Raw genomic sequence first — 15,511 nt, forward strand, 5'->3', positions numbered from 1 at the left:
GTATTCAACAAGCATTTACCCAGTGCCTACTCAATGCCAGGCACAATTCTAGGCTTTGAGGATATAGAATTTTATAAGAAAGAAAGTTTCTTCCTTCTTGGAACCTACAGCCTACTTGGGGAGAAAAACCTAATGAGAAAAATATCATTATAAGACTCATTTTACAGATGTGGAAACAGAGGCCAGTGACTTCACCTCCGTGTACCTGATTGCCTCACCTGCAAAGTGGAGATTCAGATGAACTTTCCTCAAGATTATGGGGAATTTACATGAGATGCTGCTTGCAAAACACTCAGCACAAGCCTGGAACAGAAGAGTAGTCACTCAATGTTTGATGTTAAGATTGTGAGGAGTTGAATAGGAATTGGTGGGGATCGGGGGATGGGAAAAATGAGATCATGGCTTATACCTTTTTTTTTTTTTTGCAGGGCATTCAATCTTGCCTCTATGTTTTTATTTTTATTTTTTATTTTATTTATTGATTTTTTGGCAGAGAGAGAGACTTTGTTGTTCCACTTATTTATGCATTTATTAGTTGCTTCTTGTATGTACCCTCGCTGAAGATGAAACCGGAAATCTTGGCGTATTGGGATGATGCTCTAACCAACTGAGCTACCCAGCTAGGGACATTGCATGATTTTAGAGGCCAGGCCTTAAAAGAATCATAAGGCAAAATCCCATGAGACCCAGGTTTGGTGAGCACCCTGGAATTGGGAGAATGTGGTCTGCCATGAAAGGTTTTCCAAAAGAAGTACCATTTGGACTGGATTTAAAAGATGAGAAGAGTTTGCCAAGGGGACATGATGGGAGACTGGTGACCCAGGCAGAGGAAACAGCATGAGCAAAGACATGAAAGTTGGTCCATCTCTTGCAGACAGGTCACAGGGTGTGTAGAAGGAATGATGGGAAGTAAGGAAAGACGGGGTGGCTGGGGAAGATTATGGATAGGGTTGCCAGATTTAGTGCATGACAATATAGGACACCTCGTTGAATCTAAATTTCAGTTAAATGACAAAGAATTGCTATGAATATGTTTCATACAATATTTAATAACATACTAAAAACTTTTTGTTGCTTATCTGAAACTGAAGTTTAACTGGGCATCCTGTATTTTATCTGACTATCCTAATCATGGAGAATCTTTAATACCATATTAAGATATTTCAATTTTATCTTGATGACAAGGTCCATTAAAAATTCCTTGGGAACTTCCCCTGGGATGGATGAGGCTTGGGCGCTCATTCTTTAGGTCTCACCTTGAGGTCACTTCATCAGAGGACTCTTCCATGACTATGAGATCAAAGACAGCCCTCAAGATTCTCTATCAGCATTCCTGACCATTATCTTCAGAACACTTGTGATTTGTATTACTATATTTATTTGCTCTTTACTCATTTGGAGTCTGTTTTCCCGTCCCTATTCTAAGCTCCATAATACCATAATATTTATTTGCTCTTTACTCATTTGGAGTCTGTTTTCCCGTCCCTATTCTAAGCTCCATAATACCAAAGGTTAGTGTTATTCACCACAATAACATCAGCACCTAACATAATACCTAGCACTTAATTGACACTCACTAATAGTTGTTGATTTAGCAAATGATCCAATCATTCTTTTCATTGATTCATTTATTCCTGGCAATATGCTATCAAATACATTCAAATCCCTACCCTAACTGCTAACAATGTGCTATTCCAATTTTAAAGATGAGGAAATGGAAGTTTAGAACTATGTATATGCTGAATGAAACAAGTCAGACAAAAAGATAAATGCCGTATGGCCTCACTTATATGTAAAATAAAAAAAAACAAAAACAAAAAACAGGCTCATGGATATAGAGAACAGACGTTTGCCTAAGAGGAATGAAAGGTGGACAAAATGGATGAAAGAGGTAAAAAAGGTACAAGTTTCAGTTATAAAATGAAAAAATCATGGGAATATAATGTACAACATGGTGACCATAGTTAATAATATTGCGTTGAATATTTAAAAGTAACTAAGAGAGTGTATCTTAAAAGTTCTCATCACAAGAAAAATTATTTTTAACTATGTGTGGTGATCATTTTGCAGTATGTACAGATATAAAATCATAATATTGTCCACCTAAAACTAATATAATGTTATGTCAATCATACCTCAAAAAAAACTAAGAAGGCCCTGGCCAGTTTGGCTCAGTGATTAGAACATTGGCCCATTAACCAAAGGGTCTCAGGTTCAATTCCTGGTCAAGGGCAGGTACCTGGATTGCAGGTTCAATTCCCAGCCCTTGTCGGGGTCATGCAGGAGGCAACCAATTGATGTGTCTCTCTCACATAGATATTTCTCTCTCCCTCCCTCCCTCCCTTCCACTCTATCTGAAAACAATGGAAAAATATCCTTGGGTGAAGATTACCCCCCCCCCCAAAGACTAACAAGGAAGAAAAAAGAAGAGCTGTGTGCTATGCACCAAGCAATCCAAAAACATGTGATGATGATGCTAATTTTAGGGTGGTATCCAGGAGAGAGATGGGAGAAGGGCACCACCCAAGAGATCAACTGCTGTAACCTTTTTAAAAAATGTAATGTGAAAGAATTATCCCTTCCAGAATGTTTTTATTTTATTTTATTTTTTTTAACCTCACTCGAGGACATTTTTTGATATTTTGTTCAGATAGAGTGGGAGGGAGAGGGAGAGAGAGAGAAACATCGACGTGAAAGGGACACATCGAATGGTTGCCACCCGCACGACCCAATCGGGGCCAGGGACAAACTGCAATCGAGGTACATGCCCTTAGAGGGAACCGAACTCCGGTCTCTCCAGACCGCAGGCCAACGCTCTGACCACTGAGAACCCGGCCAGGGCCCTTCCAGAATGTTTTTAAATAGCTGTGGGCTGCCTAGGTTCCTTAAACTTTAAGATTTTGGTGCTTCAAGATGTAATCAGAGTCACTTCCTCCATCTTTCAATGCCTCAGTAAATTATTTATTGGAACAGCCTTTTAAAGAACACTCATAAGATATATTTATCACCAATATTGAGCTCCTACACTGCAATCATGGGCTGATTGGAAACATATGACAATGCTAAAGACATCCTGCCTCTATATTTAGGCTCTGAATGAATGAGGGAAGGTGACAGGGTGGGCAATGGAAAGGGGGATATGTTTTCTGTGGAACAGGATGCAATTTCTGGGGTTCAGGAGAAGTCCCTGTTCCTTCTGCCTCTCATTTCCAAAATCCAGATTCCTGGATCCTCTCTAATATTTTTAAATAGTTGTGAAAACTGAAATGTAGAGAGCTTAGTTACTTGCCCACAGTCATGAAGTTAGTAACTGGAAATACTCCAATCCAAGCCCATCTGACTATGCATTTCACAGTAGGGATCTGGGCTCAGTTAATCTTTCAAACAGTACTAACACACGATCCAGGCACAGATGATTATCGAATGCTAAAGACTATGTCTTTCAGCAGGCACTGATCTCGATGAGATACAAGAAGAATTTATGTTCTTCGATACACTGTGAGCCAAGTAAGAACTCAGTAGTCATGGATATGCAATGAAAAGGAATTATTTTGGATTTTGGGGTGGGTGATAATAAAATCAGATTAGGTTTTTAAAGTCCTAATCTCTTTTTTTATTGTTGACAGTATTGCAGATGTCTCCCATTTTCTCCCTTTTTTGCCACCTTCCACCCAAACCCTGCCCCACCCAGGCCTTCCCCATAATATTGTCTGTGTCCGTGGGTTATGCATATATGCATATATGTTCTTTGGTTAATCTCTTCCTGTCCCCTCCCACCCTCACCTCCACCGAGATCTGTTATTCTATTCCATGCATCCATACCTCTGGACCTATTTTGTTTGTCAATTTATTTTGTTCATTAGATTCCACATGTAAGTGAGATGATGTGACATTTGTCATTGTCTAACTGGCTTATTTCACTTAGCATAATAGTCTCCAGGTCCATCATGCTGTCTCAAAGATTAAGAGCTTATTTTTTACAGCTGCATAGTATTCTACTGTGTAAATGTACCACAGTTTTTTTATCCACTCACCTACTGATGGACACTTGGGCTGTTTCCAGATCTTAGTGATTGTAAATAACGCTGCTATGAACATAGGGGTGCATGCATTCTTTCTGATTGGTATTTCAGGATTCTTAGCATATATTCCCAGAAGTGGAATCACTGGGTCAAACAGCAGATCCATTTTTTAAACTTTGAAGAAACTCCATACTGTTTTCTACAGTGGCTGCGTGAGTCTGTATTCCCACCAGCAGTGTAGTAGGGTTCCCTTTTCTCCAGATCCTTGCTGGTACTTGCTTGTTGATTTATTGATGGTAGCCGTTCTGGCAGGTGTGAGGTGATACCTCATTGTAGTTTTAATTTGCATCTCTCTGATAATTAGCGACATTGAACATTTTTTCATATGTCTATTGGCCATCTGTATGTCCTCTTTGGAGAAGTGTCTATTCAGGTTCTTTGCATATATATATATATATATATATATATATATATATAAATTGATTTTGTAGGGAGAGAGAGATAGAAACATCGATGTGAGAGAGATACAGTACATCGGCTGGCTGCCTCCTGCATGCCCCCACTGGGGACTGAGCCTGCAACCTGAGCATGCGCCCTGACTGGGAATTAAACCAGGACCTCTCAGTCCATGGGACAATGCTCAATCCACTGAGCCACACTGGCCAGGCCTTTCGCCCATTTTTTAATTGGATTGTTTGTCTTCCCTGATGTTGAGTTGTATGAGTTCTTTGTATATTTTGGAAATTAACCCCTTATCAGATGTATCATTGGCGAATATGTTTTCCGCACAGTAGATTCCCTTTTCATTTTATTGATGGTTCCTTTTGCTGTGCAGAAGCTTTTTATTTCTATGTAGTCCCATTTGTTTATTTTTTCCTTTATTTTCCTTGCCCTAGGCAATGTATCGGTGAAAATACTGCTACATGAGATGTCTGAGATTTTACTGCCTGTTTTCTTCTAGGATTTTTATGGTTTCATGACTTATACTTAAGTCTTTTTTCAATTTTAAAGTTTATTCTTTAAAAAAGTCCTAATATTTTAAAGATACACACTGAAATCTATGTAGAAAATAATATGATGATTGGAATTTTCTTCAAAATAGTCCACAGAGTGGGCAGGTGTGGGTGTGGGTGGGAATTGTTGAAACTGGGCGTTGGAGACATTGGAGCACATATTATTATTCTCCTGCAACAGGATGACAGCTGCACTTCCAGGCACCACATCAAGAAGAATAAGAGGGGTCATCTTACCCTGAGGCTTTCTCTTAGGAGGAAAGGAGAAGAAAGAAAGGATGCAGGTAGGGACCAACTGTGTCCATTGCACAGTGAAAGGATTCTGCAATCAAATGTGTAGGGCTGGAAAAGTCATGAAAACTGGTTCACAATGACTCATTAAAATGTATGGATTTTCATAAACCCCTAGTTCTGAGGGGCTCCCCTCATCAGTGCCCCACACCAATGATCTTCGTGATGGGTCCATCATGAGTCAGACAGTCCAGAGATGCTTTCGTATTAAGGACTGAAGACAACTATTTATTCATCCACTAATTAGGGGTCAGTGCAAAGACATTGGTCAATCCCTTGCTGGTTTTGCTCAGTGGTTAGAGCATCAGCTCAAGGACCAAAGGGCTCGGGTTTGATTCCAGTCAAGGGCATGTACTTGGGTTGCAGGTTCGAACCCTGGCCTCAGTCGGGGTCATGTGGAAGGCAACCAATTGATGTTTCTCTCTCTCTCTCTTTCCCCCTCTCTTCCTTCCACTCCCCCTAAAAAAAGAAAAAAAGAAAAAAATCAATGGAAAAATCTCCTCGGGTGAGGATTAACAACAACCACAAAAAAGACATTGGTCAAGATCACTTTTAGCTTAGAAAGTAAAAAGCTTCCTTGGCTAGTGGATTTGTAATTTGTTATTGCTGTGTAGCAAGTCACCCCAAGATGTAGTGGCTTAAAATAACAATGAATATTTATTGTCTCACAGTTTCTGTGGATCAGGAATTCGGAAGCTGCTTAGCAAGACAGTTCTGGATCAAGGTCTCTCTTGATTATAGTCAAGATGTCAGTCATTTCCAAGATGGCTCACTCACAGGTCTGCAGGTAGATGCTGCCTGTTGGCCAGAAACTGCAAATCCTCACCATGCATATCTTGCTATCTGGCTGCCTGAGTGTTCTCATAACATGGTGGCCGGCTTCCCCTAGAGCAAATGACCCAAGAGAGATCAGAGTAGAAGCCACAATGTTTTGTGAGCTAGTCTCAAAAGTCATTGTCCATCATTTCTGCAATATGCTATAGGTTGGACAGACCAGATCTATTCATTGTGGGAGGGGATTACACAGGGTACAAATGTTCGGAAGCAAGATTCACTGGGTCCATCTTGAAAGTGGAGCCTACAATGCCCATCAAGCTTCCAGATGACTGCAACCCCAACTTATATCTTGACAGCAACCTCATGAGACACGGGGTGCTAGACACATCCATCTAAGCTGGTCATTCTCATCATTGACAGCTACTATGACCTGTTGATAAATTGAGCATTTGATTAGCACCCATTAGACTCCCTGAACCACTCTCAGCAGATATCAGTAACGACAGAGAATAGCCCCACACCCCAGATCAGCTGCAGGAATTTACACTTTCTCGTAGAGCATCACAATGCACATTAGTATATTAAAAGCTCCGAGCAGTCCTGTAGGGGGGGAACCTGTTTAACTTTATGACACCCAGTATTTTCCAAGTCCATTTGACCACAGATGCCATTTTTCATGTAATGCTTATTAGTATCCTGTGGAAGCTGTTATGAGAAACACACCTTAAGAAAAACTGATCTATGTCAACCTTTTTAGAAGTTTCAGAAAATTCTCTACTCCAAGAGAAATCTCAAATTTTTGCTTAGAAAATAAAAAATCTATACATGTCCATGTATACATTTAAAAAACCTGCCCTGGCCGATTTGGCTCAGCAGTTAGAGTGTTGGCCTGCAGACCAAAGAGTCTTGGGTTTAATTCCAGTCAAGGGCACATACCTTGGTTGCCATTCAGTCCCCAGCCCTGGTCTGGGTCAACCAATCGATATAAATATCCTCTGGTGAAGATTTAAAAAAAAAAAAAAAAAAGACCTAATTTTTTCCAAGCCTGCGGTCCTGAGCATATAAATGATGTCACAATGACAGTTAACATTCTCTGATTCCGAGCTTCTCCCTGCACCAGGGTAAGCCCCAGCTCTCATAAACGACTGAGCGCTTTCTGAATGTGCATATGATCATGTATACATCTGGCTGGTCCCCTCGAGGAATCCTCTGCTCTGGTCACTTGAAGGGGAGCCTCGCCCCACCACTGCTGCCCTGCCCGGGGCATTGGGATCAGGTGCTCCAGAAGCTGCAAGGACCCCAGAGGCACCATGGCCTCCTTCGTGAGTTCTCACAGCAGCAGAGTCAAACTGTGTCCTGCAGTTATGGAGTATAGGCATCTCTCCTCAGTGCTGAGTGGCACCTGTCATCTGGACCCCAACGTGGTTCTGCTTATGCCCTGCATTCACTTTTTATGTCCACAGCATCTCTCCCTATGACACTCAGACTTCATCCCTGTGTCAGACCAGCGATGATCAGACAGCCACTGATCTGAGAGAGTTGGAGACTCCAAGATGGACCCAACGAATCTCCCTTCCTGGTATTCATGCCCTACATAGATCAGACAGTAGACACTGTCTCATCCTCCCAATTCCCCATCGAGTCTCAGGTGGCCACACACAAAGATTCTTTTCTGTCCCCCATCCCCATTGTTCACTTTCCCTCCTCCTCTCCTTCCTCCTCATCTTCTCCTTCCTCCTCCTCCTCATCACCCCATCATCCAGTCCATCAGACTCTAAGCCTATTCAATCTGCTGGGACCCTCTCTCTGAATCTTACTCAGAGAAGATACACAGGTTCTGAAACTGCATTAGTGGTGATGGTCTCTGAGCAGTGGGCTTTGGCTTTAATTTTCTTCAGTTTATTTGTATTTTCTCAATTTCTATCTCAAACATGCTGCATAAATATCTATAGAGGTAATAAAATAAAACTAATTTTTTATCTCCATGTTATTTATTAAAGTTGTTTATAATGCCACATCTTGGGCTTTGTAAAATTACAGAGATCTGTCCCCTTTGGGTGCGCACCGCCCCCTCCAACACACCTCTAATCATCCTATTTCTCTCCGTGATAAACAACCACTGTTGGTATTTTAGGAGTAGGTTTTACAGAGCTTGTTACAGTTTATATTTATATTTATGTTATATGTTTTTATTTATACCACCACCTTACTCCAGAAAGGATTTAAGGTAGCTCACATCAGACACATAAAACACAGCAAGGTAGCATAAATTAAAAGAAGGTGTAAGAAGAAGAAAACCGTAGAGAAGAGCATAAAACAGATAGGAATGAAGCTAATACAAAAATGCTTGCACAGAGTCCTGGTGGCTTGCTCTGAGGAGGCCACTAACTAGTAAATATGCAAACAGAAGCTCGTCCATTAATTAATTGGTCCCTCCTACTCCAATGAGCTCATCTAGAGGTTTCAAACTGCTCCTGTGGAACATTGTTGTGAGCTGGGCCCAGATGTTCTCAAACCCAGCTGTGGAGGCCTGGTGGTTGTAGGCCAGTTCATGGAGGGAAGAGTTCATGGTACACTTATCTTCATTTGTAATTATTCCCCAGTCATTGTCCCCAACTTTAGCAGCTGCTTTCGCTTTTTATGGTAGAGCCTAGTACAAGATGATATTTGCTTTTTTTTTTCTTTATTGATATGAGAGAGAGAGAGAGAGAAACATCGATGAGAAAGAACATCGATTGGCCACTTCCTGCATGCCCCCCACTGAGGATCGGGCCCGAAATCCATGTTCCCTGACCACAGGGAATTGAACCAGGACCTCTCAGTCCATGGGATGACACTCAATCCACTGAGCCACACCGGCTGGGCATGGATGTTTATTTCTTGCTTATAAAATAGTCCGATGTGGGTGTTTAGCATGTGGACTTTCTTCCACACACTGACTCAGGCATTTGGGGTCTTTTCACTTGTGGCTTCACCATCCCCTAGGGCCTTGAAGACCCAGACTGGGAGATGGTATTGGGCTGTCTGGAGATCTGAAGGATATATAGGAATTCTGTAGGTGACGCGGAAGGACCAGGCAGCAGGATCAGCATGTGCAAAGGTCCTATGGTGAGGGAAAGCACATCAGAGGAACAGAGAGAAGGCCAGGATGGCTGGGGCCCAGGAAGTGAGGGGGAGAGTGGGGCAGTGGAGGTGCAGAAGCCAGCCCACCAAGACCTTGTAGAATGGAGAAGAGGAGTTGGGTCTTTACCCCAAAGAGCAAAGGGGTAAAGGGAAGCCATCAGGGCCTTTAAGTCAATGGATGTGTCTTTATTGAAGATGTGCTATCAGTGCCTCCCACCCACATGCCCTTGCCCTTACATTGTAGTGTACAGTGGGCAGTGCCAGCACCTGTGTTTCTTCACCTGAGGACTTTCTCTGACTTTGTTTGTCTGTGAAACAGGTCAGAGGTACCAGAGAGTTAACAACCTTTTCCTGCCCTCCCATGCCCCCCACCCCTACTCCAGAACAGCCTTCAGCCTGATAGGACTTAGTAGATAAACACCCAGATCCCTCACTCCTCAGGTGAGATAATTCTGACCCACGTGTTATTCATTGGCTCCCAGAGGTCCCCAGTGGGATCAAACCCTAGGTGCCCACAGTGCAACCAGTTTGATAACCCCTTGGCTGCCTTCTATTCCCTGACTTCCTTTCCCACTCCCTTGCCAGTGTTTCCTGGAATCCCTCTCCAAATAAACTCTGTACATCTGAATCCTTACCTCAGGCTTTAAGGAGATCCCAAATAAGACAGTCTAGCCCTGGCCGGTTTGGCTCAGCGGTTAGAGCATTGGCCTGCAGTCCAGAGAGAGCTGGGTTCAGTTCCCGCTAAGGGCATGTACCTCAGTTGCAGTTTGTCCCCGGCCCTGGCTGGTTGTGCGGGTGGCAGCCACTCGATGTGTCCCTTTCACATCGATGTTTCTCTCTCTCTCTCTTCCTCTCTCTCCCTCCCACTCTGTCTGAACAAAAAATGGAAAAATGTCCTCGGGTGAGGATTAAAAAAAAAAAAAAGATAGTCTGTTATAAGGATAACAGATTTGTGGGTAGCAGGGCAGGGTGGGGTAGACCAGTTGTCAGGGCAGGAGATGCTGGGGCCTGAATTGAATGACATTTGGCTTGGAGAAAGTGGAGGTAAAATCAGCAGGACCAAGCTGTACAGTGGATGTACAGGAAAAGGAGGAGGGCGATGTGAAGGCTGCCTCCTGGGCTTCGTCCTCCCTAGAAGAGAGGGCAAGGGGAAAGGTCAAGAATACATATGTTAATAGTTTTGTGCGTGTCACAGAACAGCTTGTAACCACCAGATTTTCTGAAACTCTCTGCTGTCTTCTCGCCCTGTCTTGACTCATCAGATTCTAGAACAACCTAGCTGCCTTCATCCAGGGAAGCCTGCGTTTTCTCCTGCAGGGCAGGATCCAATAACAGTGTTCTCATCCAATAAAGGAGGCTGGCGCACAGGGACAAAATATTGAATTAAAAACAATACCAGAACCGCTGAGCTCGCGCCGCCCCTGAACTGCCTGTGTGTGCCTTTGCTCTGCAAACTGGTAACAGGAGCCCCAGGGAAATATTGTCCAGGAGAGCACAGAGGAGGGAGAGGGCGGGGGAGGAGGGAAGCAAACTCTTCCCCACAGCTGGCTGAGCCAGCGCTGCAGAGCAAGGATTCAGCTTCCAGAAGCCCAGCCCTGAGCTGTCAGCCCTGGCCTTGGTCCTGTCTCCATGAAGCTACCTTGGGGAAAGATCTCTGAGATCCCTGACTGAGATCAGGCATTCTTGGGTTTACAGCCTACCTCCACCTTACTGGTTGACTTCATGACCTTGAGGAAGTCCTTAGATACTCTAAACTTCAGTTTGTTTTTTTTATCCTCACCCGAGGATATTTTTCCATTTTTTGTACAGATAGAGTGGGAGGGAGAGAGAGAGAAACATCGATGTGAAGGGACACATCGAGTGGCTGCCCCCGCACGACCAACCAGGGCCGGGGACAAACTGCAACCGAAGTACGTGCCCTTAGCGGGAACCGAACCCGGGTCTCTCCGGACCGCAGGCCGACGCTCTAACCGCTGAGCCAAACTGGTCAGGGCTAAACTTCAGTTTTTTGTTCACTGGCTCCCAGAGTCCCCAGCGGGACAAGCCCCAGGTGTCCACAATGCAACCTTCTTGATAACCCCTTGACTGGCTGCCTTTCTTTCCCATCTCGCCAGCATTGCTTCTGCTTTCCCTATTCTCTCACATTACATGCTGACTCCATCCACAGAGTGGGAAGCATGACTACTGATAGCCTCCAGATTTAAATCCCACGACTTGTTCCTTGGAAAGAGATTGGTTCTGCCCCTAGGTTTAAAAAATCCATTAAAATATTTCTGATTGGTTTAGCTTTGGTTGGGTGTCCACCTCTGGCCCAATTAACTATGGCCAGAGGGCCGGAGCCAAGTGAAAACATGCCCACTCCTTTGGGAACCACAAGGATAGAGGGAGGAGGTGGCATGGTTCTCTGAAGGCGGGCTCAGAAGAAGGCAGGGGGACAGGGGGCAAGTGTGGCAAGATGACAGTAGGCCCTATACAAAAATGGATGTACTGACACCAGGAAGTACTGACTTCAACATTAAGTCCAAGGGATGCCTCTCAAAAGCGAAAACCACAATGACAGAGAGTCAGAGGAAGGAGGGAGAGCAAAGCCTCAAGCCAAGCCAAAGAGCCCCACACGGTGTGCGGCGGCCCAGGACTTCATTCATTGCCTGCTGGCCGCACTGTGCATAAGGCACAGGTTGGGATGGATGTGCTGTTCCTTCTTCCTGCTTCTTTAGAGTCACCTGCTTCTCATTACTATCAAGGACCTTGAGATGCAGAAAAACTCAGTTGTTTTGTGAAAAGTCCAAGCGGTCATGGCTGAGCAGAAAGTCCCCTACATAGGTCCGTCTCGGGCTGACCTATGGCTGCAGAACCTCAACCCAACCCATGATAACCTGCCAGAGCATGTCACGACCTGGCTCCAGCCCTTCCCTTCTCCTCCCTCAGAGCCAGGGATGCAGTTCCAAGACCTGGACACCTACATAACTGCCAGAGCTATGGGAACTGGATTTGGGTGACTGGCGATCAGATGAGTCTAACCTTAGGGTGAGAATGGGACGAGTGTAGAGGTTTCCACAGAGGCCAAAAATTCAAACATGGTAACAGCCACCACGGGATGATGGAGTGAGCACTTGTTATGCATCCCACACTGTGCTCAGCAACCCTTTCTGTACTTTTTTTTTTTTAATCGCCAAAGCCCTATAACGTATTATTCTCATTCTCAAGAACTAAATCCCACAGACATTAAATGACTTGCCCACGGTCACACAGCCAGGAAGCAGCCAAGCTGGGCCTTGAACCCAGCTCTATCTCTCAGCTTTATCTCCTCCCCAAGCTGAGCTGGGAAAACAACTGCTTGCCTTGGCTTTCTTTTTACTGCTTGTATCAGCCAGGCTGCAAAGAAGAAATCATCAATTTAGCTGATTAACAATGAGAAAAATGTATCAACTCAAAGATTACGTTCCAAAGTATGATTGCTGCAGGGTCATTAAGTCAGCAGCTCAACGGTGTCGCGTCCATCTTCTCCCCGCGTCATCGTCCATGTGCTAGGGCATCACCTGGTCACAAGATGGCTGCCACACCTCCAGGCATCAGGTGCAGACGTGACCACATCCTGCAAACAACAGGGACCTTGTCTTTCTCAGCACAGGAAAACCTTTCCCAGAAGCCCTTGCGCTAACATTCCTTATATCTCATTGGTCAGAATTGTTCCCATTCCTATTTCCAAGCCAGTCACTCACAAGGGAAGTGGAAACTTCATGAATGTCTTGATAAAAGCTCATGGCCATTTGTAGAAGGATGGATTAACGCCTCCCAAATCAGGATTCTGATAGAAAGGAGAAAGAGGGCCCTGGTTGGTTTTGCCCAGTGGTTAGAGTGTCAGCAGATTCAATTTCGGCCAAGGGCACGTGAAGGAGGCAACCAATCAAAGTGTCTTTCTCACATCAATGTTTTCCTCTCTCCCTCCCTCTCTCCCTTCCACTGTCTCTAAAAATCAATGGAAAATATCCTCAGGTGAGGATGAACAAGAACGGAATGAAGGAAGGGAAGGGAAGGGAAGGGAAGGGAAGGGAAGGGAAGGGAAGGGAAGGGAAGGGAAGGGAAGGGAAGGGAAGGGAAGGGAAGGGAAGGGAAGGGAAGGGAAGGGAAGGGAAGGGAAAGGGAGGGAAGGGAGGAAGGAAGGAAGGAAGGAAGGAAGGAAGGAAGGAAGGAAGGAAGGAAGGAAGGAAGGAGAAAGGGAAGGAAGGGAAAGAAAGAGAGGAGAAAGGGCAGTGACTGGTTTTAGGTAAGCAAACAAACATGTATGCTACTCTTCTCTTTTCTCTTTCCAATTCCTAATATCTTCCTTCTCTATCAGTGAACATTTTATTCACCCTTCAAGAATCAGCTCAAATATCATCTCTTCCGGACAGTCCTCCCTTTTCCCCCCTTTAGATTAGTAGCTCTCTTCACGCTGCTTCCTAGGAAGTTGGCACATGCCACATATGTGGTCTTTATTACATTGTTATGGAGAGAGGTCCGGCTTTAACCTGACTGGACCCAGGTTCAAACCCCAGACCCGTTATTTCCTCAGCGTCCTCATCTGTAAAAGTGTACATTTCTTTTTAGGCAGTTTTGAGGATCAGGCAGCTGGCAGTGTGTCTGGAAAGGCGGGAAGGGAGGAAGAAAAGAAATGATCAGGCTGGACCAGGCAAAACTCAACCCTCAGCAAGAAAAGCAAAAGTCATTCCAAGGTACCAACCACACAGCCCCCTTCTCCTAAAGCTCCCCTCTCCCTGGTTTTCCCAAGAAAGTCATTTTTCATCCCCAAAGTCATTTGGTTTAGAGAGAAGGGGAGATGCAGTGGCAGGGTCTGTATTGTGCCTGCCCCGCCACCATCCATCACCGGGCGGACAGGAGCTCACCTCCCACAAATAAAGTTATGACAAGCGTCCCCAACCCATTCTTTCAGCCATCGCCTCCCTGTTTCCATCATCTCTGACATTATAAGCCATCAGCCAAGCTGTTTGTCACGCCTCTGACAGGGTCTTCGCATCTCGGGCAGGAAGGCTGTGCTAAGGTATGACTGGACTCGAGGGTGGATGTCCTACCCCCACCTGTCACTCGTGACCTCGAGCTATTTCACTTGTGCACTCAGAAAGGTTTCTCCCGCAAGGGACGGGGGTCCAGAGGTGGAGCAGAACTGGCGGGGAACTGAACGCCCATTCATTTATCCATTCAGCAAACATTAGTGAACACCCCTGCTGTGCCTGAACCTGTTTGAGGCACTGCTGCGGCCACAAGAAGGAACACACACAGTCCTTGCCCTTGAGACGTGCCCACTAGGGGAGTGGCAAACAAGCCATATCAACAGACAGTGCCCGCACAACTGTGGCAGAGGCAGTCTAGGGGACTGTGGGCGTACAGAGAAGGGTAGGAATAGAGGGGAGGCTTCCTGGAGGAGGTGTCATTTGAGCCAAGACCTGAATGCCATAAGAGAGGGCAGTGTGAGTGATTTCTTAAAAGGTCCCCTTTCTTCTCTGCAGGTTTGTCTACTGATAAGCGTCAAATGGCAGAGAGAAGTGGAAGTTTGGGGAAGGGAAGAGAGTCATATGCCAGGCAAATGGAATGGCATAGGCAAAGGTCATGTGTTAGTTTCCCAGGGTTGTCATAACAAGTCACCATGTTGAGTTGGTGACTCAAAACAACAGGAATTTATTCCCTCGTCGTTCTGGAGGCTGGAAGTCCAAAACCAAGGGATCAGCAGAGCTGGTGCTTTCTGGAGGCTCTGGGGGCGAAACCGCTTCACGCCTCCGGGGCCGTGGGCAAGCGGCGGCGCTCCTGGGCTCGTACAGTCAGCACTCCAGTCTCTGCCTCTGCTGTTTTTCCCTGGCTTTCCCATGTCTGCCTCAGATCTTCTTTCTCTTAGAAGGACACCTGCATTCGGAATTTTGTTAAATTTATCTTCATTGTTAAAGGTATTACGGATGTCACTCCTTTTTCCCCCCATTGACTCCCCTCCTCCCCGCTCCCCCCCCTCCCACCCCACCTTCCCCACCTTCCCCACACTGTTGTCTGTGTGCATTGGTTGTGCATATATGCATATATGTCCTTTGGGTTATCTCTTCCCACCTCCCCGCCTCCTTCCCTCTGAGGTTTGTTAGTCTGTTCCCTACTTCTGTCATTGGATTTAGAGCTTACACAAAATCCAGGATGATCTCATCTCAAGATCTTTAATTAGATTTACAAAGACCCTATTTTTATTTTTTTAATATGTTTTTATTGATTTTCTAGAGAAAGAAATAGAAACATCGATGTGAGAGA

This window comes from Molossus molossus, unplaced genomic scaffold, assembly GCF_014108415.1.
Source record: "Molossus molossus isolate mMolMol1 unplaced genomic scaffold, mMolMol1.p scaffold_m16_p_6, whole genome shotgun sequence".
Taxonomy (NCBI): domain Eukaryota; kingdom Metazoa; phylum Chordata; class Mammalia; order Chiroptera; family Molossidae; genus Molossus; species Molossus molossus.